This window comes from Pan paniscus, chromosome 16 (assembly GCF_029289425.2).
Source record: "Pan paniscus chromosome 16, NHGRI_mPanPan1-v2.0_pri, whole genome shotgun sequence".
Classification (NCBI taxonomy): Eukaryota; Metazoa; Chordata; class Mammalia; order Primates; family Hominidae; genus Pan; species Pan paniscus.
The window spans coordinates 39,573,289-39,593,434 of record NC_073265.2 but is presented as its reverse complement, the minus strand read 5'-3'; the positions used below and the strand labels follow the sequence as shown (position 1 = coordinate 39,593,434).

The following is a 20,146-nucleotide window of genomic DNA, read 5'->3' as shown; positions in this document are numbered from 1 at the left end:
TACACTCATACTTTTTAAAAAAAAAACACCAAAAAACAGAAATGTGTCATTCTTACCGTGCTTTCACCATACAAGTCAAATCAAGATGTTATGCAAGACACATTTTAACAAGACTGAATAAGATTGATTCCTATACTTTTTTTACTGGGCTCTAACTTTTTTAAAAGTTGGAATTTAGGTGCCTAAACAAAATCACAGATGAAGACTGCATAATCTGCCTATGATCTCGGAGACTCAGGAACATTCGAAGATATTCTTAAGTGATTAAAACATTTAATTCTATTACATATTTATAATGATTTACACAAGTAACACGTGAATTCCACATATGCTATCAACACTTGTGTAAATGTTATCTTTAAAGATAGAACATGTTGAAAATTATAGGAGGTACAGATTTTACAGAAAATTAATTCTGCAGTGAATCCTTTGGTGAAACGAACAGTTTGCAGAGACATATCCTTAGAGTTCTTTGTCTCTCTGAATCATTCTGGGTTTTCTAGGTTGGGAGACAATTATACTTATTGGGAGACAATTATACTTAATTGATGAATGCATAAAAATTTAAGGCCGTATTTTAATGGCTTTGAAAGGAAGCTAAGTTTGTTTCCAGTTGTTTCTGTGAACTGTAGTCTGAATCTGTCAGTCTATAGTTCTCTACTGTTCCATCAACAGGAAGCATCTGGTCATTCTTCGTGTAATTGTTAGAAAATACCAGGTGTACTTTTAATGTTTGCTGTTCAAACGAAAATAGATTGGATCTTGGTTAAGTTCACTTGGCTTGGCCAGGCACAGTGGCTCACGCCTGCAGTCCCAGCACTTGGGGAGGCGGAGGCGGGCCGATCACCTGAGGTCAAGAGTTTGAGACCAGCCTGGCTAACGCGGTGAAACCCCATTTCTACTAAAAATACAAAACATTAGCTGGGCGTGGTGGTGCGCGCCTGTAATCCCAGCTACTCGGGAGGCTGAGGCAGGAGAATCGCTTGAGCCAGAGAGGCAAAGGTTGCAATAAGCCAAGATAGCGCCATTGCATTCCAGCTTGGGCAACAAGAGCGAAACTCTGTCTCAAAAAAAAAAAAAAGTATGCTTGGTTTTAGTGTGTTTTTCCCCTAACATTGTGTCATTGTAATGGACCACATCTCCTGTACCATGAATTTTTTTTTTACTTTTTTCTTTTGCCCCTCAGTACCAGAAATATTAACAGGTAACAGGTAAAGTGCACATCATGAGGAATTCAGAAATTCAGAAATTACATGAAGTTTTGCATCATGAATTTATTTTTGAGGGTGCACGAGGCAGTTACCCAGTCTCTGTTTGCAAGTAGCCTGAGTTCAGATAAACTCACTGATGGCCTCCATCTCTTCTGACTTTGCAAACGTTGAAAAACAAACCCACACAAAATCTTGAAGTTGAGAGCAACTTAGTTTCCTTAGTGTCATCCCTCTGCTCCCCTCTCCTCCCCAACAACTAGTATGGTTTCCAGCTAGTAATCACAATGTTTCTATAGCTCTGATGTGCCTACATTGGGATAGCTACAATTAGTATTATAGTTTTCTGAAGATGTTTGTTCCATCATGCTTTCTAGAAGGTAAATCTAGCACTAGATGAGATCAGTATTAGGGCCTGTGTTTTTTCTCAGTGTTGACATCACAGTGCTCTATACAGAGAAGATGCTTTGGTGCAATCAGCTGTCAGTTCAGTTGTTGGTGGGCTAGTGCACCTTTCTGTCTGCCTCCCTCCCTCCCTCCCTCCCTCCCTCTTTCCTCTCTCCTTCTCCCTCTGTCCCTCTCCCTCTTTCTCCTTCCCTCCCTGTTTTCCCCTTTGCACCTCTTCTTTCTTTGACAGGGTCTTGCTTTCTCTGTTACCCAGGCTTAGTGCAGTGGTGCGATTATACTTCACTGCAAGCTCCACCTTTCAGGCTCGAGCGATCCTGCCTCTGCCTCAGCCTTCTGAGTAGTTGGGACTACAGGTACCTGCCAACATGTCTGGCTAATTTTTTAATTTTTTGTAGAGACGAGATCTCACTATGTTGCCCAGGCTGGTCTCAAACTTCTGGACTCAAGTGATCCTCCCACCTTGGCCTCCCAAGTGTTGGGATTACAGGCGTCAGCCAACACACCCATCTGTGAATAATTCTGAAGTTGGTAGAACAGCTTATTGACAGAGCAAGGTGTTAGCCCCACTTTACTGTGTACTAGTTATATTTGGGGTATTGTGTTGGCTTTTTGGGTAGCATACTGTCATAAGTGAGACCTTGTATTCATTCTCAGACTTTATCAGAATCATCTGGAGAGCTAATAAAAAACCACACAGAGGCCCAAACTTAAGTAGGGTAGGAACGGACCTTAATTTTTCTCATTTCCAAGGTGGTAGACACCTAAGTGTCAAAATCACTTATCTGTAGAGCATAAACGAGGACCTTGATCATGAGAGAAATGGAAACGAGAAAAAGTTGAAAAAATGGGATGTTTGACCTAAAGAAGAGGAGCTTCTTTTAAGAAGTAACAGCCACTTTTAAGGATTTGGAGTTCTGTCATGCAGAAGGATCAGATTTGACTTGACCAGAAGGAACTAGGGTCAGTGGGTGGAAGTTTAAAAGAAGCAGATTTCAATTCTCTTTCAAGATAAATTTCCTCAAAATTGTGAAAATAGAATGAGTTGTTTTGGGTGGTAGGCTGTTCCTGTTCACTGACAAGTTGGGGATTCTAGAGTAGAGGAATTGTACTGAAGGAGAATTTGAGCTAGGTGTCTTCAAGTTACCTATAAACTTTGAGGTTTTATTAAATATGCCGAGGTTTACAGGTGGAAGAACAAAAAGCTAATTGAGTGAAACAAGCTGGTTAACTTGATAATAGTTTTTGCCTTCCTGGATAAAGAGAAATGAGTATTAAGTGAGAAGGCTATTTAATGAAGGGCTTTAAACCACACTGTAATTTGGTAGATTCAGCAGCTTTAAAAATTGGCATACCTTCTGACATGGAAATTCCCTTTAAAGAATTTTTTTTTTGATGTAGTAAAGATGTGTGTGAATATTTAATTGTGAGCATACTAGATGCAGTATTGTTGATTATAAAAGCTGTGTATTAATGCCTTTAAGCCCCACGGTAATCATATGAAGTGGGTAATACTATTTCTGCTTTTCAGAAGAAAAAACAGGCATAGAGAAATGAGGTTGCTTGCTCAAGGTACCTGAGTTAGTTAAGTGTTAGGGCCAGGACTTGAATCCAACCAGTGTGACTCTAGAGCCAGTACTATTGATCATTATATGGTAAAATTGTAAACAACCTAAATGTTTCACAGTGATTGTTAGGGTCCATCCCTACAGTGGGGTACTGCCTTCTCAGCCATGAAAATGATGATAGAATAATATAAAGACATGAAAGGATGTCTTGGTATATGTAAGTGAGAAAAAATAAATTTAAAAACATGATTCCATTCTGGTAAAAAAACCCAAAAATATATTGATGTCTGGAAGGATATGTGCCAAATTGTTAAATGGTTATTTCTGAGTGTAGTTTTACAGGTGATTGTTTTCTTTTTGCTTATCCAAATTTTCTAACTTCTACAATGAATATAAATTATCATGTTGTAATTAAGATATTAAGATGTAACTTTTCAATAAAAAATTAAATGTGTTAGCATAAGCTGAGAAATTTGGGTTTTATACTCTGCATTTTAAGCAAGTTTGTAGAAATTGTACATGAGAATTTGTAAATGCATGCAGTGTTTTGTAATTTTTTGTTTGATTCCTTATTCTAGAAGTAATATCAATTGAGTAGAGAAACATATCACTCCTACCACCCTACCATAATCAATTAGTTTGTTGTGTGTTGTTACTCTTATGTGTAATATTTTAAATATTCATCCCAGTGTCATCCCAGTTAGTCATACTCTAGCTGTGTGATTTTAGGCAGTTTACTTAATCTCTCCGTGGCTCAGTTTCCTTCTTTGTAAAATGTGGATTATTGTAATACTTAGCTCATGATGATTGGAAAGATTAAATGTTATTTCATATAAAGTGAACAGAACAGTACCTGAAACATAACAGTTAATAGCTCAATAAATGTTAGCAATTATAGGATCACAGTCCACACCATTCAAACTCTTAGGGTCTAATAGGTTATGGAATTAGGAATTTTTTTTTATATGGGCAAGGTAGTAATGTGTAGCCTTCCAATGGAGTCCAGTGCAATATCCCCCTTCAAAAGTGTTACTGTTTCTGCAACAAAATGTATGAATGTTCGCACTAAATAGGATAAAGACTGTAAATAGCTTCATATCAGTTTGGGTAAGGTTTACCACAAGATGAGTTATTTTGGGTTTCAGAAGTTTTTTGGATTTTTGGAATTGAAGATAAGGAACCTATAAAATATTAATTTTGAGTCCTATTTTATAATATTAAAACATCTTTTCATGGTATTTTATAGTTTTATAGTGCATGGTAAATTAAAGTCAATTAAAATGAAATAATGGAAAATGTCCACCTCCATCTCCTTTGATTTAAAAAATACTCAGCATACTGATACTATGATTAAAAAAAAATTTTTTTTTGAGATGGAGTCTCACTGTGTCGCCAAGCTGGAATGCAGTGGCACGATCTTAGCTCAGTGCAATCTGCGCCTCCTGGGTTCAAGCGATTCTCCTGCCTCAGCCTCCCGAGTAGCTGGGACTACAGGTGCGCGCCACGACGCCCAGCTAATTTTTGCATTTTTAGTAGAAACATGGTTTCGCCATGTTGGTCAGGATGGTCTTGATCTCTTGACCTTGTGATCTGCCTGCCTCGGCCTCCCAAAGTGCAGCAATTACAGGTGTGAGCCACTGTGCCCAGCCAAAAAGTTTCAAAGTTTAAAAAAAAAAAAATGGCCGGGCTCAGTGTCTCATGCCTGTAATCCCAGCACTTTGGGAGGCCGAGGCGGGCGGATCACTTGAGGTCAAGAATTCAAGACCAGCCTGGCCAACATGGTGAAACGCCGTCCCTACTAAAAATACAAAAATTAGCCAGACGTGGTGTGTGCTTGTGTCTCGGCTACTCGGGAGGCCGAGGTGGGAGTATTCCTTTAGTCTGGGAGGCGGAGGTTGTAGTGAGCAGAGATTGTGCCACTGTACTGCAGCCTGGGTGACAGAGCAAGATTCTGTCTCCAAAAAAAAAAAAAAAAAAGAAAAGAAACTTTAAAAAACTACTCCTGTTGGTCCTGACTGTGATTCTATTTTTAAGAATATCTTAAACCCACTAATGCTGTGATTATATTACATAATGTAGAATCTTTTTCTGAAAGAGGCTTGAGCATTCCTATAACCCAATTAGCTTGTTTATGTCTCATTACACTTGAGGGATAAGATACTTTTACTATGGTGGTTTACTATAGTAGTGATTCTTTTTTTTTTTTTTTTTTTTCAGATGGAGTTTCACTCTGTCACCCAGGCTGGAGTGCAGTGGTGTGATCTAGGCTCACTGTAACCTCTGCCTCCCGGGTTCAAGTGATTCTCCCAAGTAGCTGCAGTTACAGGTGCCCGCCACCATGCCCAGCTAATTTTTGTGTATTTAGTAGAGACGGGGTTTAGCCATGTTGGCTAGGCTGGTCTCCAACTTCTGACTTCAAGTGATCTGCCCGCCTTGGCCTCCCAAAGTGCTGAGATTACAGGTATAAGCCACTGCGCCCAGCCTATAGTAGTGATTCTTTAAAGGAGGTGGGTAGATGACACTGTGATACCTGTCTTTAATGCACCCATTCTGTGCATGTAGAGACTGAGGTGGTTGTAAAATTACAGTACTGAACTTTGGAATTAGGTCAATTCTTCTTATTATGATAACGGTTTTGGATGTATAGCCCCTTCTGACTCCTGGAATCCTTTATTTCCACAGCACTTCCCATGTATCCAAACAGAGGAAAAAATAATTAGTAGTATAGTGCTTGCTTCAGCAGCACATATACTAAAATTGGAACGATGCAGAGAAGATTTGCATGGTCCCTGCACAAGGATGACACATAAATTTATGATGTGTTCCATATTTATTATTCTTTTTAATAATAAAAAATAAAAAAAATTTGTATGGTGTATAAGTGAATGATCTAAAAAATTTCCTTTGTGCCCTAAATGACTTGTGTGAACTCTGTGATCTTTGCCAATGTGATTATTCTTCCTGTGTTCCTTTACTTGTTCCATTCATAGTGACCCTCAGTTTCTCGCCCTAAGTGCTATGGTCTAAAAGCTTGTGTCTCCCCATAATTCATGTTGAAATCTTAACCTCCAAGATGATGGCATTAGGAGATGGGGCCTTTGGGAGGTGATTAGCTCAGGTGGGTAGAGCCCTCAGGAGTGGGATTAGTGCTCTTAAAAAAGAGACTCCAGACCGGGTGCAGTGGGTCATGCTTGTAATCCCAGCACTTTGGGAGGCTGAGGTGGGTGGATCAGGAGGTCAGGAGTACAAGACCAGTTTGGCCAAGATGGTGAAACCCCATCTCTACTAAAAATACAAAAATTAGCCGGGCACAGTGGCAGGTGCCTGTAATCCCAGCTACTCAGTAGGTGGAGGCAGGAGAATCGCTTGAACCTGGGGGGGCGGAGGTTGCAGTGAGCCAAGATGGCGCCACTGCACTCCAGCCTGGGTGACAGAGTGAGACTCTGTCTCAAAAAAAAAAAAAAAAAGACTCCAGACAGCTTGTTAGCTCTTTCTTCCACATGAGGTTACAGCAAAAAGACAGATGTCTAGAAGCTGGCCCTTACCAGATACTGAATCTGCCAGTGCCTTATTTTGGACTTCTCAGCCTCCTGGGCTGGGTGAGGTGGTTCACTACCAGCCTTGGCACCATAGTGAGACTCCCATCTCTACAAAAAAAAAAAAAAAAATCACTTTCTGTTGTTTGTAAGCTACCCAGTTCATGGTATTTTGTTACAGCAACCCAAACAGTCTGAGACGTTTAGCTTAACTCCTGTATGCACTAGATACAGTCTGCACTTTGACATCAATCACTTATTTTATATTTTACTGGACTCCTGTTGTCAGATTTTTCCACCATCGATTTCTTCTGTTTTCCCTCACAGGTCACAGCATATTTGTGGAGGAAGGTGAGTAATTATGAAGATTTCTTGGCCACTATAAATGTACGCTGAACAATTCCAAATAGGCCCCTCCTACATCTTGGCAATCATCTTATTAATTGCATTTTTCTGTTGTCTCATATTCCTTCTTCCTCTTTAACTCTTAATAGATGCCATTTACTTCTATATAAGTGAAAAAGGAATACAGGGTACAAGCTTGCACTTTTTTTTCATTGTAACCATGACAAATCACTGTTCTTTCATCTTATTTTGTAAATTGAACGGAAGAAGAATCCTGCTGCCACAGTTAACTTTACCTCTCTGGTCACTTTGATTGTTATTTGCAATGTTTTTTCTTCCCTACCTTAAAATATGTACAGACTTCTCACCGGGCGTGGTGGCTCATGCCTGTAAACCCAGCACTTTGGGAGGCCTAGGCGGGTGGATCACGAGGTCAGGAGATCGAGAAGATCCTGGCTAACACAGTGAAACCCCGTCTCTACTAAAAATAAAAAAAATTAGCTGGGCGTGGTGGCCAGCACCTGTAGTCCCAGCTACTCGGGAGGCTGAGGCAGGAGAATGGCGTGTACCCGGGAGGCGGAGCTTGCAGTGAGCAGAGATCGCACCACTGCACTCCAGACTAGGCGACAGAGCGAGACTCCATCTCAAAAAAAACAAAAAAAAATGTACAGACATCTGTACTTTGGGAGGAAAAAAAATCAATTTTGATGAACTGCTGCTACTGTTCTTTCTAGCTATTTGCTGCATTTCTCTTCATTTCAAAAATTTTAAGAATTGAATTACAATTGCTGCCGTGAGTTTTTACTTTTTTTTCGAAGACAGGGTCTCACTGTGTTGCCCAGGCTGGAGTACAATTGCAGCTCACTGCAGCCTTGACCTCCCCAGGCTCAGGTGATCCTCCTACCTCAGTTTCCCGAGTAGCTGGGACTACACGCATGTGTCACCATGCCTGGCTAATTTTTGTATTTTCCTGGTAGAGACAAGGTCTCACTGTGTTGGCCAGGCTAGTCAACTCCTGAGTTCTTTTACTACTACTTTCCTAACTTACGCAGTTTTGGAATAGCATAATTCAGATTGTCGCTTCAGTGGACATCTTTTTTGTCAATAATATTGGCTTCATCCTGACTCTTTTCAGCTAGTATATATGTGTTACTATTTCCACTGAGGCTTTTTAATGTTCTCTCCTTGCCGTTTGTGTTAGTTTGCCATCCTGGTTTTCCCTTCTGACTATTCTGTTTTCTTTGTTGTTTCATGAGCCTCTTAGCACTGTTAGTCTCATCAGTACTTGATTATTCCCCTCTTAGATGTTTTATATGCTGATGACTCCCAAATGTGTGTCCCATCCATGTTTGTTGCTCCAGTAGTTTACTGGATATTTCTGTTGGAACGCTTAAGGAATTTCCATCACTTTTAGATTTATTATTATTCAGCCTCCCACCTGCTTTCACCATTTCTTTTAATTTTATCATACTTAAATCTTGAAGTAGTTTGCGATGCATACTTTTGCTTTATTTATTTATTATTTTTTGTTTTTTTGAGACGGAGTTTCATTCTTGTTGCCCAAGCTGGAGTGCAATGGCGCAATCTTGGCTCACTGCAACCTCTGCCTCCTAGGTTCAAGCGATTGTCCTGCCTCAGCCTCCTGAGTAGCTGGGATTTCAGGCGTGCACCACCATGCCTAGCTAATTTTGTATTTTTAGTAGAGATGGGATTTCTCCATGTTGGTCAGGCTGGTCTCAAACTCCCAACCTCAGGTGCCGCCCTCCTCGGCCTCCCAAAGTGCAGGCGTTACAGGCGTGAGCACAGTTTTTTACCCTTTATTGGCTCTCAGTTTGTCTTGGAATTCTGCATTGCCTATTATTTGCTTCCTTTAAACTTTAGATTTTCCTTCCTTGCATCCTTTTTGCATATGGCTGCCAGAATGATTTTCCTGAAAATATTTTGAACCCATTGCTAAACATATAAGCCTGAGGAGAGAACATGTGCTATTGACCTTTGCACTGTCTATTCTGTCAAACAAAGTGAATTGAACCTTGCTGAATAAATGTTTGAAAGGGTCACCATTTGCTCAAAAATTTGAATGACTCCCAGTTGTTTACAAGATAAAGTCCAAATTCTACTTTCTGACTTTCAAACCTTTTTATATTCTTCTTCAGCCTTATTCCTTACTGTTTAACATTATCAAGCTGGTGTTTACTCTGTAATATACCTTGCTTAAGCACAACTCCATGCATTCTTCCTTTCCTTGCCTGTCAGAGCCTACTCAGGGATGTTTGCCCTGCGGCCGGCACTGTTCTAATCTCTGATGTTATAGTAATGAACAAAAGAGAAGACAAAGTCCCGTTTTCTTGGAGCTGACGTTTGTGGGGAGGGACACATAGTAAACAAATATGTGATGTTAGGTGGTAATGAGTAAAATGAAAAGGAATAAAAGTAGGTAATAAAAGATGATTGTTTATTCTGACTTCCAATAAAAAATATATCTTACATGGTAATTATATATGTTACTATGTGCATGTGTGGTAATTACATTTGATTGGCCAGGTGTGGTGGCTCACACCTGTAATCCCAGCACTTTGGGAGGCCGAGGCCGGCAGATCATGAGGTCAGGAGATCAAGACCATCCTGGCCAACGTGGTGAAACCTCATCTCTACTAAAAATACAAAAACTAGCTAGGCGTGGTGGTGTGTGCCTGTAGTCCCAGCCACTCGGGAGGCTGAGGCAGGAGAATCGCTTGAACCTGGGAGGTGGAGGCTGCAGTGAGCCGAGATGGTGCCACTGCACCTCCAGCCTGGTGACAGAGCGAGACTCCATCTAAAAAAAAAAGAGGTGAGGGGATAGATTGGTGGGATGTGGTTGCTATCTTAGGTGGTCTGGGAAAGCTGCTCCCTGGGTGTCCTAGAGTGCAGGAGCAAGCCATACAGTATCTAAGTGAAGAGTTCTAGACAGCAGAACCAACTTGTGCTAGACCCTAAAGTGTGAACACATTTGCCTTGTTCAAAGAATTGCTGACTTTTGTGGCTAGAGCACAGTGACTAAGGGGGAGAATGATAGATGAGCTGAGAAGAGATGATGGGGAGATTGATAGATGAGCTGAGAAGAGATGATGGGGAGACAGATTATGCTTCAAATGTTAAGTCCTGCGGGGCGCGGTGGCTCACGCCTGTAATCCCAGCACTTTGGGAGGCCGAGGCGGGTGGATCACGAGGTCAGGAGATCGAGACCATCCTGGCTAACATGGTGAAACCCCGTCTCTACTAAAAATACAAAAAATTAGCCGGGTGTGGTGGTGGGCGCCTGTAGTCCCAGCTACTTGGGACGCTGAGGCAGGAGAATGGCGTGAACCCGGGAGGCGGAGCTTGCAGTGAGCCAAGATTGTGCCACTGCACTCCAGCCTGGGCGACAGAGCGAGACTCCATCTCAAAACAAACAAACAAACAAACAAAAACAAATGTTAAGTCCTTCATTGAAGAGGCCTTCTTTGACTACTACAACTTGTTAATATAAACCTTGAAACCTAACAACTATAGAAGTAGCTCTCAGATGATTGTTTATTCTGACTCCCAATAAAAAATATATCTTACATGGTAATTATCTATATATGTTACTATGTGCATGTGTGATAACTACATTTGATATATGCTGATATTTTCAAAAACATTGGCTTTAACCTACTAAAGTGATTTCACAGTCTGTTAATAGGTCATGACCAACAGTTTGAAGAGCACTGATCTATGGTGTCTATACCCACTTAAACAAAACACTGAACTACAAACTACTTTTGTTATAATCTACACATTTTTTCAGTTTGTGAAATATTTTTGGTTAAAGATCTTGCCTTTAATCTTTGTGTGTAGGTTTACAGTGTTTATAATAATGCTGAATAGAAAGGACTTGTTTAATTTAGCAAACATCTGTTGAGTGGTATATTAGAAGCTGCTAGATACTAAAATACACATAAGAATAAGATAAACCATTAGCCTTTACTCCTATAAGGGTTAAAAAAAAAAAAAGATCAATCCTTGTCTGAATTCCTAAGGCCTATGGGAGAGAAAAGCTTATAAATAAATCATTTGTAATGTGATGGAATCTATCTAATAATGGAAGTGTGTTAAGGCCACAATGAGAGAATAAAGAAGTGATTAATTCATTTTGCTGAGGTCAAGGGAAACTTATCGGAGGAGGTAATGTCTGAACTGCGTTTGGAGGGAGAATAGGACTACTTAGGTAAGTTCGGGAGGGGAAGACGTCTTAGGCAGGATAACATATAAAGGAGTAGAATCATGAGACAGAATAGCACATGAGGGTATTGTAGATAACCCTGTATTAAAATATAAATCCAAGGGGGAAGTGGTGAGTGATGAGGCTGCAATGAGGCACAGGTCACATCCTTAAAGGTCTGAGACGCGTTGGAGTTACCACTTATTTAATGATTATGCATATTAGGGGAAAATACTGTATAGTCAGAATTAACTTGTAGGAAGTTGCCATATGGGAAGTAAGGTACCATCTCTCAATAATTCCAAAACAGTCAGTTTTTCCTCTAGTGATGAAATATATCACTGTTTCCTCAATTGTGCCCTAGAGGAAGACGGTTTACATTTGTGGGCTATGTTGTACAAAATAAAATCTTATAAAACGTTAACTTATCCATTGCGATGAGAAGTTCATTCCATAAGATGCATTTGAGAACTGAGACCTACTGAGGAAATAGATTCATATTTCAGGCTCATGCTGGGACTTATGTTTATTAAGTAGAATGGTGAGTAGCCAACTGTTTAAATCATTTTCTTTTTTTTTTTGAGATGGGGTTTCACTCTTGTTGCCCAGGCTGGAGTGCAATGGCGCGATCTCGGCTCACTGCAACCTTAACCTCCCAGGTTCAAGTGATTCTCCTGCCTCAGCCTCCCGGGGTAGCTGGAATTACAGGCATGCACCACCATGCCTGGCTAATTTTGTATTTTTAGTAGAGACGGGGTTTCTCCATGTTGGTCAGGCTGGTCTCGAACTCCGACCTCAGGTGATCCACCTGCCTTGGCCTCCCAAAGTGCTGGGATTACAGGTGTGAGCCACCGTGCCTGGCCTAAATCATTTTCAAGTTAAATATACATATGGTCAGTGCCACTGTATTCTGTAGGTGATTGAAATGCATAATTATATCTATATTCATTTTGGAAAGATATTTTGATAAATTTGGCCAAACCACAATTTAAGACTTTATGACAACACTAACATTTAAAATATACAAATTTTAAAGAAAAAAATATATACAAATTTAAAACAGACTGAGAGGAGTATGCAACATATGTAATAAACCAGAAATATACATATTGCACTCCTACAAAGAGAATGAAATGGTAAAATAGGTAAAGAATATGAATAGGCAGTTTCGGAAGAGGAAACATAGTGGCCAATAAACATTTGATAAAGATGCATGGTCTCATTAGGAGTTTGAGAAATGCGTATTAAAACACAATAATAGCATACCATGCAGCTGTATAAAAAAACGAGGAAGTTCTTTCTGTGAACTAATAGGAAAAGATCTCATGTGTTAAGCAAGAAAAGCAAGTGGGGAACAGTATTATGTGGTAATGTTTTTTTTTTTTTTTGGGTGATTATAGAAATACTGGAAGGATACTCATGAAACTAGTAAAGGTAATAACTTGTTGGGGTTGTGGGTCCGGGGTGGGCCGAGGAGGAGCAGTGAGCAGTGTAAATACTTCCATTGAGGATTTTCAATGCATACATTTCTGTGTTTGGGCTTTTGAGCTATATGAAAGTATTGCCTATTGAAAAAGGAAAAATATGTGAAGAAGACTTCATAGAACTTGACCAACTGTCTTAGTCCATTTGGGGTACTATAACAAAATATAAACTAGTGACTTATAAACAATAGAAATTTATTTCTCAGAGTTCTGGAGGCTGGGAAGTTCAAGATCAAGGTGGTGGCAGATTCCATGGCTGGTGAGGGCCCATTTCCTGCTTTATAGATGGAGCCACCTTGCTGTGCCCTCATATGGTGAAGGGACAAAGCAGTTATCTGGCAATAATTCCATCCATGAAATTATGAATGGAATGATAAGGTTTGCCCTCATGACCTAATCATCACTCAAAGTCCCCATCTACTAATACCATCACCTTGGGGTTAGGATTTCAACATGTTAATTTTGTGGGGACACAAACATTGAGACCAGCTGTGTATAGAAGATGAGGGAGAGGGAAGAGTGGAAGATAACTCCCAGATTTCTAAATTGGGAAGTAAAGAGGGTGATAATATTATCAGGTAATGCAGAAGGAAGATTAGGTTTTGTCATGTGCCTGGGAAGTTCTGGACATGCTAACTGACAAATCCTTACTACTTCTTAGTTTAGTGTGTATGGGTATAATTTATCTACTTTAGATATGGAACTTTCGAGCTTATCTTAAACATGAATATTAAGTAGTCACCAATAAATATTTTTTATCTGTAGACATTTATATTCTGAGTTAATTTTTAGAAAATTATGACTAATTTTATAGTCATAATAGGGACACTGATAAGCACAGATAGAATGTAGATAGAGAAATAGAGAATGTATATCTGATAAATATATAGCTTAGGTGGAAAGTAAGAATTTAATTTATTAACATGGTTTCAAGAAGTTTTTTTTTTTTCCCAAGGTGGAGTCTTACTCTGTTGTCCAGGCTGGAGTGCAGTGGCACAGTCTTAACTCACTGCAACCTCTGCCTCCCAGGTTCAAGTGATTCTCCCGCCTCAGCCTACCAGATAGCTGGGATTACAGGTGCCTTCCACCATACCTGGTTAATTACTGGTTATTTATTTATTTGTTTTTTTGTTTTTTGAGATGGAGTCTCACTTTGTTGCCCAGACTGGAGTGCAGCAGTGCGATCTTGGCTCACTGCAACCTCTGCCTACCAGGCTCAAGCAGTGCTCCCACCTCAGCCTCCTGAGTAACTGGGACTACAGGCACGCACCACCATGCCTGGCTAGTTTTGTATTTTTAGTACAGACAGGGTTTCACCATGTTGACCAGACTGGTTTCGAACTCCTGACCCTGAGGTCAGGGTCACCTGAGTGATCTGCCCGTCTTGGCCTCCCAAAGTGCTGGGATTACAGGTGGGAACCACCACACCCAGCTGCTGGTTAATTTTTGTGTTTTTAGCAGAGATGGGGTTTCACTATGTTGGCTAGGCTGGTCTTGAACTCCAGACCTCAGGTGATCTGCCCGCCTTGGCCTCCCAAAGTGAGACATGAGCCACTGTGTTTGGCCTATGGTTCCAATTTAATGACATCTTTTGAGGTCTGAAATTCAAAGAAACAAAAATAGATTTGAATAAGGAAGTGATCATGGTAGATAGCTTATACTGTAATATTTAAAACGGAGGTTTAGGCCGGGTGTGGTGGCTCACGCCTGTAATCCCGGCACTTTTCAAGGCCCGGGTGGATCACTGAAGCCCAGGAGTTCAAGACCAGCCTGTGTAACATGGTGAAGCCCCGTCTCTGCAAAAAATAGAAAAATTAGTTGGGCATGGTGGTGTTTGCCTGTAGCCCCAGCTACTCAGGAGGCTGAGGTGGGAGGATCTCTTGAGCCCAGGAGGTGTAGGTTGCAGTGAGCTGACATTGCACCACTACACTCCAGCCTGGGAGACAGAGCTCTGAAACAAAAACAAATCTCTTTGAAGTTTAGGGAAGTTTATAACAGCACAGAAATATTTTTTTATGTAGTATGTTTGGGAGTAACTGTATATAAGACAAAGAAGTTTAACCTAATGGAGACAAGGAGTCATAACATGTTGGGTGCTACTTAAAACAAGCTCTTGGCCGGGTGCGGTGGCTCACGCCTGTAATCCCAGCACTTTGGGAGGTCGAGGTGGGTGGATCACCTGAGGTCAGGAGTTCGAGACCAGCCTGACCAACATGGTGAAACCCCGTCTGTACTAAAAATACAAAAATTAGCTGGGTGTGGTGGCACATGCCTGTAATCCCAGCTACTCGGAAGGCTGAGGCAGGAGAATCACTTGAACCTGGGAGGCAGAGGTTGCAGTGAGCCAAGATCTCACCACTACATTACATCCTGGGCCACAGAGTGAGACTCTGTCTCAAAACACAAAAACCAAAAAAACTAAGCTTTTGCTATATAATTTAGAGTTTAAATTTTTTTTGAATGAATTATATTTCAGGATCTGATTTTTGAGGTTCTCATTTATCCATACTACTTTTACCTGAGTTTTATTTGGCCAGAGTCTAAAATTAAGTAAAAGAGGAGCACAGATAAAGCACATACTTGCAAATAAACGTAGTAGTTTTTTTCTGGATTTAAGTTAGTAAGGATTTGGGTATGGAACAGTAATGAAAAAGAACTAAGTAATTCTTTTTTTTTCTTTTTTAGTTGAGACGGGGTCTGTCTCTGACACCCAGGCTGGAGTGCAGTGGGGCAATCTCAGCTCACTGCAGGCCTCTACTTCTTGGGCTCTGGTGATCCTCTCACTTCAGCCTCCCAAGTAGCTGGGACCACATGATCGCACCACCACACCTGGCTAATTTTTTGTATTTTTTGGTGGAGATGAAGTTTCTTCATGTTGTCCAGGCTGGTCTTGAACTCCTGAGCTCAAGTGATCTGCTTGCCTCAGCCTCCCAAAGTGCTGGGATTACTACAGGCGTGAACCACTGCACTCAGCCAGTACTTTTTGCTTGAGATTCAAAACTTTTAACCATTTATGTCTGAAGAGAAGAGAGTTTACTAGTAAAAGTTTACTTTTTAAGATTCTTTTATTGCCGGCTTAGTCTTTCAAAAAATGCTTTAAAAATTACAAATAATATTACAGAATCTCATAACAGTTGGAGGTGGTCTTGTTTATGTGAGAGTGAAAAGGGTCTGAAACTTGCTGTTCTGTCACCTCCAATGTGTGCTTACCTCTTTAGCCACTGTCCTTCTTGCTACTGAAGTCTGGAGCTTTGGGAAACACAAATTGAGAAATGCTGGATTGGGCTGGGCTAGAGTTTTGGATGGGCTCTGACCTCTTCATATATATATATATATGTAATTTTTTCTTTTTGAGGCAAGGTCTCACTCTTTTGTCCAGGCTGGAGTGCAGTGGTGCGATCATGGCCCACTGCAGCCTCAACCTCTTGGGCTCAAGTGATCCTCCCATTTCAGCTTCCTGAGTAGCTGGGACTACAGGCACACACCACCCTGCCTGGCTGGCCTGAAGCTCCTGAGCTTAAGAGATCCCCCTGCCTCATCCTCTCAGTCATGTACCACCATGCCTGGCTACATTTAACTTCTTATAATAGATTTGTGTATATTTAATGGTAGTAAACCATAAAATAGACCAATATCGATATATATTTTATGCATTCTTGACATACCTAACTTTTTCTTAAGTTTTTAAGTATGCAGTTTGTGAGTTTTGCTTTTGAGACAGTGTCTTGTTCTGTTGCCCAGGATGGAGTGCAGTGGCATGAACATGGCTCACTGCAACTTTGACCTCCTGGGCTCAAGTGATCCTCCTTCTTCAGCCTCCTGAGTAGCTGGGACCACAGCTATGTGCCACCATACCTGGCTAATTAAAAAAAATTTTTTTAAATTTTTTGTAGAGATGGAGTCTTAAGCTCCTGGGCTTAAGCAATCTGCCTGCCTCAGCTTCCTGAAGTGCTGGGATTACAGGTGTGAGACACTGTACCTAGGCTTGTGAGGTTTTTAATTGTCAAAGATCTCAAAATAATTTTTTTTTTTTTTTTTTTTTTTTGAGACAGAGTCTCGCTCTGTTGCCCACGCTGGAGTGCAGTGGTGTGATCTTGGCTTACTGCAACCTCTGCCTCCTGGGTTCAAGCAGTTCTCCCTGCCTCAGCCTCCCGAGTAGCTAGGATTACAGGCACTTGCCCCCATGCCTGGCTAATTTTTGTATTATTTTAATAGAGATGGGTTTTTGCCATATTGGCCAGACTTGTCTCGAGCTCCTGACCTCAGGTGATCCACCTGCCTTGGCCTCCCAAAGTGCTGGGATTACAGGCGTGAGCCACCGTGCCAAGCCTCAAAATCATTTTCTAATATATTTAAAAAAGTGTGTGAGTGGACTGTGCAATTCAAATCTGGGTTATTAAAGGGTCAGCTGTACATCAGGAAGGTCACTTCCAAATATATCTTGTTTCTGGATAATAGTGGCCTAGATTAGACCAGTCTTCTTCTTTTTTTTTTTTTTTTTGAGTCGGAGTCTTGCTCTCTCACCCAGGCTGGAGTGCAGCAGCATGATCTCGGCTCACTGCAACCTCTGCTTCTTGGGTTCAAGTGATTCTCCTGCCTCAGCCTTCTGAGTAGCTGGGATTACAGGCACATGCCACCACACCTGGCTAATTTTGTATTTTTAATAGAGATGGGGTTTCACCATGTTGGCCAGGCTGATCTTGAACTCCTGACCTCATGATCCACCCGCCTTGGCCTCCCAAAGTGCTGGGATTACAGGTGTGAGCCACTGCGCCCGGCCGACCAGTCTTCTTTTTGAAGACAATTGAAAATGTTGGATAAAATATATAGAACATTACCTTAGTAGCTTTGAAGAACTGGGAAGAAAAGGGAATCTGTTAAGCCAAATTCTGGAAGAAAGCCTAAAGCAGGAAGTTAACAGACTATCTGGCGAACTGAAGCCACTTTTGCTTTCAATATGTTTGCCAATATCAAGAAATTTAGGTTTCTGTTCATCAGTCTTATGGGGTGAGGTGGACAGAAATTAAGATGCAGAGCCCACCCAACATGTGGACATGTAAAGTCTTATGAGATATTCTTGCCTAATTAGGCTTGGGCTCCATATATCTACAGCTGAGAGGTAGGGATGAACCAGAACTAACCGCTTTTCATCACCTACCTCCCAATCAAATATCAAGGAATTTCAAGACAAGTTGTGTTGGTACTGAGCAGAGCAGGAGGAAAAAAGAGAAAGGAAACAAGCAAACAAAAGTCTTTACAAAGCTGTGGCCGTAGCATAGGTGGGAAAGGGAACCGTAAGCCATACTTAATTTAGGTTGGTTCCTGACTCCAGGTGCTTGTCAGAAGCAAATGCAAATGTTCTTCAAAGGAAGGCTCCTTCATCTTAGGCCTCCCCACAATTTTTTAAGGACAGTAATCAGCACATAGTCAAAGATAACTAGACGTACGAGGAGACAAGGAACCATAGGCATGAACCAGTAGAACCAACAGACAGCAGAAAAAGATAAACATCATATAATAGAATTAAAAGATACATAATAAAACAACCAAGCTTACTGTGTTTACAGAAATAAGTGACAAATTTGAGAATAGGGAACAGGAAATGATTGTTTGTTTTGAAAAAACCAAATCGAATTTTTGGAATAAAAACTGACTCAGGAGTTTGAGGCCAGCCTGGGCAACATGATGAAACCTTGTCTGTACAGAAAATACAAAAAAATTAGCTGGGTGTAGTGGCATGCACCTGTAGTCCCAGCTACTCGGGAGGCTGATGTGGGAGGATCACTTGAGTCCAGGAAGTCAAGGTTATAGTGAGCCAAGGTTGTACCACCATGCTGCAGCCTGGGTGACAGAATGAGACTGTCTCAAAAAAAAAAAAAAAAAAAAAAGAAAAAAGAAAAAGATAAAGTAACTGAATTAAAAACTTAATGATGCAATTTGCAGCAGATTGGACACATCAGAAAAATTATCAAACTGGAATATAGATCAGATAAAATTATCCAGAATGTAGCATAGATGATGGCTAGAGGCAAAAAGTTGGGAAATATAGAAGACAGTGTAAGAGATATGGGGATAGAGTGAGAGAGTCTTAATTGGAATTCCAGAAGGAAAGGAAGAGAGAATGGGACATTTGAAGAGATGATGGCTGATATTTTCCAGAACCAAGGAAAGATACCAAACCAGAATTCAAGAATTTCAATGAATCCTAATTAGGATAATAATAAGTCCACACCTAAACACATTGTAATAAAGTCACAGAAAACCAAAAGTAGCTGGAGAAAAAGAAAACCATCAAAGGAGCAAGAATTAGAGTAATAGATGACTTTTCTTTTCTTTTTTTTTTTTTTGAGATCGAGTTTCACTCTTGTTGCCCAGACTGGAGTGCAATGGCGCAATCTGGGCTCACTGCAACCTCCACCTTCTGGGTTCAAGCAATTCTCCTGCCTCAGCCTCCCTAATAGCTGAGATTACAGGTGCCCACCACCAAATGCAGTTAATTTTTTGTATTTTTAGTAGAGACGGGGTTTTACTATGTTGGCCAGGCTGGTCTCGAACTCCTGACCTCAGGTGATCCATATGCCTCAGCCTCCCAAAGTGTTGGGATTACAGGCGTGAGCCACCACGCCTGGCTAGATGACTTTTCAGCAGCAACAGTGGAAATCAGCAGACAGTGAAATGTCTGCTATATGGAATGAAAACTACCTGTCAATCTAGAATTTTATGCCCAGTGAAAATATATTTAAAGAATGATGGTAAAATAAGGATATTTTCAGATAAAAACAACTTGTCACGAACATCTCACCTATGAAAGATCATTTAAAGCAGCAGTGTTCAATAGAAGTTTCTGTGGAATTGGGTATGTTATTTATTTTTTTCTTGAGACAGGTCTCACTCTGTCACTCAGGCTGGAGTGTGGTGCAATCATGGCTCACTGAGCTAAAAATAATATATTTATGGATTAAGTAATGTGATAATATAATGATAATGTGATCAGGCAATCCTCCCACCTCAGCCTCCTGAGTACCTGGGACCACAGATGCACACAACCTCGACCTGTCTAATTTTTAAAATTATTTGTAGAGACGAGGTCTTGCTGTGTTGCTCAGGCTCAAACTCCTGTGCTCAAGTGATTCTCCCACCTCAGTCCTACAGACTGCTGGGATTGTAGGTGTGAGCCACCATGTTTGGCCTGGAAATGTTCTTTTTCTGTGCTGTCCAATATTGTAGTCATAAGCTACATAGGGCTATTGAGTACTTGAAAATTCAATAAACTGAATTTTTAAGTTTATTGGCTTAATAAGTTATTAAGTTATTAATAAGTTATTAAGCCAATAAACTTAATTTTTATTAAATATCCACATGCACCATATTGGACAGT

At 40.7% G+C, this 20,146-nt stretch overlaps 1 protein-coding gene and 1 non-coding gene across 10 annotated transcripts in view; both read left to right on the top strand.

Moving 5' to 3' along the window:
• GABPB1 (GA binding protein transcription factor subunit beta 1) overlaps positions 1 to 20,146 on the top strand; it is a 96,385-nt gene that overhangs the window by 18,320 nt on the left and 57,919 nt on the right. For 3 of the 9 annotated variants that reach the window (XM_024925669.4, XM_008974928.6, XM_063596637.1), the window contains exon 2: positions 7,045 to 7,068. The exons of 5 other annotated variants lie outside the window; for them this stretch is intronic. The gene's annotated coding sequence lies outside the window, so the exon portion shown is untranslated. Of the gene's footprint in view, positions 1 to 5,398; positions 5,643 to 7,044; positions 7,069 to 20,146 lie in introns of all 9 variants that reach the window. One more of the 9 variants, XM_063596636.1, reaches the window with a different exon arrangement.
• On the top strand, positions 5,909 to 6,015 carry LOC112437383 (U6 spliceosomal RNA). Its single transcript, XR_003026002.1, has one exon. It is a non-coding gene; the product is annotated as a U6 spliceosomal RNA (small nuclear RNA).